This window comes from Propithecus coquereli, unplaced genomic scaffold (assembly GCF_000956105.1).
Source record: "Propithecus coquereli isolate 6110/MARCELLA unplaced genomic scaffold, Pcoq_1.0 Scaffold82, whole genome shotgun sequence".
Classification (NCBI taxonomy): domain Eukaryota; kingdom Metazoa; phylum Chordata; class Mammalia; order Primates; family Indriidae; genus Propithecus; species Propithecus coquereli.
This window is the reverse complement of record NW_012154396.1, coordinates 1,970,397-1,978,613: the sequence shown is the minus strand read 5'-3', so window position 1 is coordinate 1,978,613 and position 8,217 is coordinate 1,970,397.

Sequence of the window (8,217 nt, the reverse complement as noted above, 5' to 3'; positions counted from 1 at the left end):
CACACACACACACCTTCATACAGATACACAAAGGTACGCATACACGGGCCTTAAATAGTCCAAGTGGGTGTATTTCATAAGAACAAATTTTCTTAAGTTATTTCCCTAGTTCTTGCATGCTAAGTAAGTATCTCTCAGGAACTCAGCAGCCATTCCTCCAAACTACCAAACTGTCTCCTAAGCTTAATTGCTGCAGGCTTCTCTTTCTCCTTCAACCATTTGCATTTTACTTCCTTATAGCAATTTATCTCCAACTAATAACCCCATGCTATTTCCAGGTAATGTATGTAACACCTCCAGCTTCACTGGTTTTCTTCTTCATCCAGGAATTGATGAAGCAAATAAAAGCCAAGAGTTGATAATGCAAATGCAGAAATCTTTTTAGAGTCTGTGTTTGTGACAAAGCATAAAAGATTTCACCTCTGTAATAACACTGTCCTCAGGATGATGAAAAAAGATGAGAGAGACTTGAGTGTTTATGACTAATCTTAAAAGGGAGGACTGATACATAGTTAAAAAGGCACAAGCTAATGGAGCAAGGGTCAGCAGTATTGTGTATGCAGAGAAATGCAGTTTTGATAAGAAAACAAGCGATTTTGGAGACAAATGCTCATCCTCACTCACTCTTGAATATGGTAAAACCCTTCCATGTTCATTAGCCCACAACGCTACAAAAGTTGGCATTGTTAAATGTTTATAGAGAGCTACAAAAGTTGGCATTGTTAAATGTTCACATGTAATTTTACTGAACATTACAAGTCTTGTAACTGGGGCATATTAAAGCAAATCAAGACATCTTTCTTCTGCAAAGGAATGAGAGACCATCACTAACTGAGCAAGTATCACTTCCCAGATGCTCTGATAGGTGAATGTGTGGATTATTACATTTAACCCCCCCAATATCCCTTTGCTACATGTATTTTCCCCATACTATAGCTACAGAAACAAGGTAAATGTTATAGGTTAAGTTTCTGCCGGAATTCAAGTTAATTAACAGTGCAGCTGGTATCCAAACCCAGAGTTATTCCATGCGAAACCTGGGCTCTCTGCCGTGTGTCTCGCTTTCTACTGTTCTATCTTTTCTTTCCCCTGTATAAGTCCCCAACTGGTATTATTTTTCATTGTTGTTATCTGCTGCCAAAAGCAGCAACTGTTGAGATAACTATATCGACTCTTGCTCCAGAAAGCCTCATGTGAGCTGTCCAGCCATAGCCTCCTCCACCAAAGTGTCCGTGGGACGCTGTTTATCTTTTACTTACTTTCATCTTTTTTTTTCTTTTGAGATTGCCATTGTTATTGCAGCTCAGAAGGCATTTTAGTGAGGAAACTCCTCACCGGAAAGACAGATATGCAGAGTACCACAAGCCAAGTTGCAGTTTGAGCAAATACTCCAGCAAGGCCTGGAATTCACTTTGAAATGACCGAGGCAGACCTCAGGATGTTGTGGCTGTTAGCTTTTACACACACAACACTTACTAGGTACCTAGAGAACCATTTCATATGATTGATTTAATTGTTTTATTTTAACTTTTACAAAAAAGTTTTATTTTCTGTGGTGATTTTTTTTTCTTCTCCTTGTTAGAAAAAAAGAAATCCTACTTTCGTGGACAGATTTTTGACTAGATGCTTTGATTGAACATGGTGACTTTTCTGGAAGATGTTGCTTCTTTAGTTTCTTCACGGTGTTTCATATTTCGATGAAATGTACTGTCTTAATCAAGATTCAGTGAGGAAGGGGGCACTCAGGTTAAGAAAATGTCTCACTGTCATTGTTAAGGCCTATTAAACCCTGTCAAGTGTGACAGGGCTTTTTTTTTTTTTTTTTTTTTTAACACATCCTGGTCTAGCAAAGGCTGTGAATCAGAAAAAGTGCTTGGCACAACAATTTATCAGGAAAGAAAGCTATTTTAAAAGTCTTTTGGGAACATGTTTGTGAAACAGGAAAAAACATACAATTGAGTTGATAATAGCACTCCGTAAAGGTTAGGCTCACTGAAATGGATTTGCCATCTTTTTTCACAGGGAACGTGTTGTTCTTAAGCGGCAGTTCTCACTTAAGCACAGCTTAATTCAGCAAGGAGCTCCTTCCTGTGCAACTTCTTTTGCACTGGAAAATCTATTTTTAAATTACAACCCAGACTTAGTCACAGGAGTAAATAATTAAAAATAAGCTGTGTTTGCTATGTGTAAAGTTACAGCAGTTCATAAAGTGCATCATGGAACTGAGTCTAGCTAATGCCTCCAGTCACACATCCTATCCAGGTTTCCACTCGTTAATTTCCCAAAGAATTTCATGTGCCTGTTCCTTTACCTTGACTCACACAGCCTTGCTCATTTCTGTACTCATGCGTTTGTATTTCTAGTTCCTTGTCCCTAGAAAGCGCTAACCTCTGTCTTCTGCCAACACACCTTCTTACTTACTTTGAGTGCCTTTATCACTAATGTTTTGAATTGTGCTCTAATTTAATTCAAATACACATTTCTTAGAATACATTGTCTTCTCACTTCTCATTTATAGACAGTTTTTCTAGACAAAATGTCACCTTTCTTTAACTACTATTGTATTATATGATGATACGTATGAACTTTCTGTTTCAAGGCCCTCCTTTGCTGATCTCCAGAATTATGTACACAATCTTGGACACTTTCTTATTCAAGATGTCTCAACCACTCTCAGATATTTTCCCACTATCCCTTTTTCTTCTGCTGTAATCCCTATATGAATGATTGGAATCTACCTAGATATCCATGATAGAATTTTAGGAATCTTTTTAGGTTTCTTACACATGCTAAGTTCTTGTATCTTTATAGAAGAAACCCCTTTTTTTTTAATATCTCTGTTAAATATTTTTCTCCATCTTAGTTCAGGCCACCATACAAATTACCATACACTGGACGGCTTGAACAATAAAGGTTAATGTCTCACAGTTCTGTAGCCTGTTAGTCTGAGATCAGAGGCCAGCATGGTTCGATTATTGATGAAGGCCCTCTTCCCCTCCTCCAGGTTGTGTCTTCACGTGGTCTTTCCTTGGTGCATGCATGCATAGCGAGCACTCCTACCTCTTCTTCTGTTGATAAGGCCATTAATCCTATCATGGGAGCTTCACCATCATAACTTCATCTATGCTCAATTATCTTCCAAAAGCTCTACCTCCAAATACCATCATATTGAAGATTAGGGCTTCAACATATGAACTTTGTGGTGAAATAAACATTCGATCCATAGCACCCTCCATTCTCATTGTTGTTATTCTTAGTTCCAGTTCTCATGATCATATGCTTGCCTTACATGCTTAGAAGTCTCTGCAGTAGAATTCTATTTTGTCTCTCTACAACTAACTGTTCCTACCTCCATCTTTGAATTTATCCTCCTACTTTCTAAAATGAAAATCTTGTCATATTGATCATCTGCTTAATTCCTCCACAATTCTTCTTCTTCTTTTTTTTTTTGCAACAGGGTTAGCAAATATATGGAATATATATCATTCTTTCTCAGGATGGTACCCATGGCAGACATCATTAATGCATCAGGAGACTCTTTCTCACGAGTCTAGACTAACTTTAACACTGCTCAGTACAGCAGTCTGGCTGCCACTACAAGTAAATCAGAGTGGCTATTCAAAATGAAAATCTCTGTCCTAGAGCATCAAATCAAAACTCCTCAATATGACAGAAGAGACCATCTTTAATTTGCTTCCCTGTCTTATCAGAAAGACTCATCACTCGTGCACTCTTCATCTCTCAAGCACCTGGCACTACAAACTCCACATAAATGTCATTTTCTCCATGTAGACCTCTCTCTCCTCCTCTCTTTCTCCCCCTCTCTCTCTTTCTCCGTCTCTCTCACGCACACACATTCACACACATACTTGCCCCATGTGAAATGCATCATTCCATCTGATCAATTAGACACTAAAAGTATTTATCGACTAACATTTTATTATTATCCACATTTGTAAATGTCTTTCTTCCTCTGCAAGGTTTTAACTATCTCTGAGAGCAGAAATTATAGCATTTCTGTATCCCCAGAGCTTAACATAACTTTTGGAACATAATAGGTTTTACGTAAATATGTTTGAACGAATAAATAAACGAAGATAATAAAAATTACTAAGATGGACTGTTTCATAGTCATAAGAAATTGAGACATTGTAGATAAACAAATTTCTACATATAAAATTGTATTTACTTTTTATAAAAATAACAGGAGTTAATTTAAAATAAATTGTGCATATACTTGAGACACATTGATTTTTCTCTTTTTTCCTTCCCTCCTTCCTTCCATTCCTCCTTCCTTCTTTTATCAATTTCTCCTTTTTATCCTTCATTCCTATTTTACCTTATAATAGCTCCATAGAAGGGAAATAGTTGGAATGCAAAATTTGTAACCTAGGTTAATTTCCAAAAATGAACCAAAGTTTAATATTTTCTTTTTTATTCTTCCTAATATTTCTCTTGTATCTTTGATATTGTTGTCCATAATAACCCAATCAAAATATGTCACAAATAGAATATTTACATTTTTATATGTCAATTACCAGTTTTCTACTCCTATGTGAAAAAGAAATTAAAAATTTTTAAATTTTAGAAATGAAATGACTGACAGGAGAATAGGATAAACAATTATAAATCCTCTCTAAAATTAGGAGAAATTTTCTAAGTATATAACTAGATCTTTTGCCTCAACTATGTATGAAGTTAATTTTTATAAATAAAAATCTATCTATCAAAAGAAATCCATTATTTTGTGTATGAACTGAAAAGTATTAATAGATAAATTCTAAGAAAAATGTACTTTTCTATACAAATCAGAACAGTTCTATATGTATCAAAGAGTTGATTTTTGTTGTTGATCATGAAATAACATATCAAATGCAGTTTACATGCATGATATACCATGCAAGCTAGGCAGGCTCCTTGGTCAGTGTTTTTTATTTTACAATCTGAGTGTTATCTGTTTCTTACAAAAGGAGAGAAAGAGAAGAAACTAAATGTCTTGATCAGCATTAAGTCCTCTTTAGATACATATGCCTTTATGCATCGGCTTTTTAAAAAAACAGCTTTATTAAGATATAAAAAATGTACCATAAATGTTTACTGATTTAAAATGTGCAATTCAATGGTTTTAGTATATTCACAGGATTATGCCACCATTACCACGATCTAATTTTAGAACCCTTTCATAACCCTTAAAAGGATCTCTGTAACCATTAGTGATCACTCCCCATCACCACTCTCCCCAAGTCCTAGGCAACTACTAACATATTCTCCATCTCCATAGATTTGCCTGTTCTGGACACTTTATATAAATAGTATTATACAATATGTGTCTTTTTTGACTGGCTGCTTTTACTTAGCGTAATGTTTACAAGGTTTATCCATGTTATAGCATGCATTAATACGCCTTTCTTTTTATTGCCAGATAATATCCCATTATATGGATATATCATATTTTGTTTATTTATTCACCAATTGATGGAGACTTGAGCTGTTTCCACTTTTCATCTATTAAAAAATAATGATACTAAGAACATTCACACACAAGTGTTTTTTTGGACATATGTTTTCATTTCTCTTGAGTATATACCTAGAAGTAAAATTGCTGGGTGATATGGTAAATGTTTAACATTTAGAAAAATTACTCAAATGTTTTCCAAAGTGTCTGCATCATTTTACATTCCATTCCCACCAGCAATGTGTGGGGGTTATAATTTCTCCACATCCTTTGTTATACTGTATGTTATTGTCTGTCTTTTTTATTATAGCTATCCTAGTGAGTATGAAGTAGTATCTTATTGTGGTTTTGTATTGCATTTTCCTAATGACTATAATATTGAGCATTTTTCATATTCTTATTGGTCATTTGTCAGACTCTTTGCCCCTTTAAATTTTTTAAATTGACACACAATAATTGTACATATTTATGGAGTACATGGTGATATTTTGATATGTATAATATGTAATGATAAAATCAGGCTAATTAGCATAATCATGATCTCAAATATGTATTATTTCTTTGTGTTGAGAATATTCAAAATCCTCTCTTCTAGCTATTTGTAAATATTATAATAAATTATTGTTAACTATCTTCACCCTACAGTGCTATAGAACACTAGAATTTATTCCTCTTATCTAGCTCTAATTTTGTACCCTTTAACCAACCTCTTCCTGTCACCCCTCCCCTCCACCCTTCCTATCTTCCACTAACTACTATTCTATTCTCTACTTTTAGGGAATCAACTGTTTTTGCTTCTGCATATGAATGTGAATGTGCGGCATTTATCCTTCTGTTCCTGGGTTATTTCACTTAACATAATGTCCTCCAGTTTCTTCCAGGATGCCACTAATGACAGGATTTTATTCTTTTTATGGCTGAATAGTATCCTTGTGCATACATATCACATTTTCTTTATCCATTCATCTGTTGGTGGACACTTAGGTTGATTCTATATCTGCTTAGCCCATTTTTAAATTGGATTGTCTTTTTATTATTGAGTAGTAGGAGTTCTTTACATGTTCTAGATACAAGTCCCTTATCAAATGTATGATTTGCAAATATTTTCTCCCATGTTCTGAGTTGTCTCTTCATTTTCTTGATGGTTTCCTTTCTACACAAAAGTTTATAATTTTGATACAGTCTAATTCATCTAGTTTTTGTCACTTTTGCTTTTGATGTCATATCTATAAAATCATTGCCTAACTTAAGGTGACAAAAATTTATTCACATATTTTCATTTAAGAGTTACATTTACTTTTGTGAGCTGGGTAGAAATATTTTGCCAAAGGCACACATGAGTTGTGGCTTATCCAAGAACACATACTGCTAAGTCTATTTCAGATTTAGGAAAAAATTACTTCATAGATGTATTTGGATTTAAAAAGTTAGTTCTGAATTTCTAGTGGCTGGACATGGAATGTGCTTTTGGTATGAATAATGATGTCCTGCTTTGGTGAAAAAGAAAATAATCTGTAGATATTTAGATTACATAATGAAAAGGGGGCTTGAAGTCATCTCATTTTACAGGTCAGAAAACTGAGGCCTAGCAGGGTGACTAACCAAAGAATATTCAGTCCATTCAATCATAGAATGCAAAATAGAGCCTTCTTATTCCATACTTAGTGATCATTCCACTATACCTCCAAACCTAGGATTGTAGCTGACTTCAAATATGACTAGTTTCAAGAGCTCTAATAACATCACAGGATTCTCTACTAATCCTCAGCTCTTAGCTGATTGCCCCTCGTTGCCCCCGTTTTTGGAATTGGTTTTTTCCATATGATAGGTAGGATGCATGAGGATAGCCTGGTAGTCATGCCTTACTTGCCTTTCAACCTCAATAAAAACAAAAAAGTTTCCCTGGTAGCACTAATAGAAATGTTCCAGAGAGACTTCTCATGGTGTAGTTTGGACCCTATGTCCGTTACCAAGCCAACCTAAATCTTAGGACTGTGCTAATTAGACCAGATTTCAATCAGGTCCTACCTCAGTGACCAAGAGGAAGATCTCACTTGAACCAGAGTGAATGGATTCTCAACAGGAAGAAAGTTCCTATCAAGAGAAAGGAGAAGATGTGCTAGGCAGACAGTTTCGACAGAGTTCCTGTGCTTTCTAAACATTGAGATGTGCTAGTAGATGCTGTATAAATTGTATTTTGAGAAAGATTGGAAAATTTCATATAGCAAGAAGATTATAACTTTGATCATGGACTACTATGCAACTTAAAATGCCAGCAAATTTAAACATTTTCCAATTTTATTGTTGGTGGAAGAAAACAAGTTTTCACATAGAACTTGACTACTGACTTTGTGGAAATAGGTATAAAGGTCTTACTCCAAAGTGTTGGAAAGATGTGTTTTGTTTCTGAGCCCTTTGAGCAATGAATTCTTTCCACATTAGATCTCCTGAAGGGAGAGTGTTCCATCAAGTACAAAGCATTTTTTGCAGGCTCCCTCCCACCTTTTACTAATTGGATTGAGATTTGGCCACTTGCCTCTTTCAAATAAGAAGAGGGTGACCAAAATCACCGGAAAAGGCCTAATTATGCCCACAATGGGAAAATTATTCCCGTGAGTAAGTGCTTCAAAGTATAAAGTGAAGTCCAAACTTAATCACAAAATTATCTCTCTTTAATAGTTATTCAACTGTTAAACCTGGAATGTTCATTAAACAAGCAAGTAAGCATAGGGTTGATGTTTTTTTTGTTGTTGTTCCAGTAT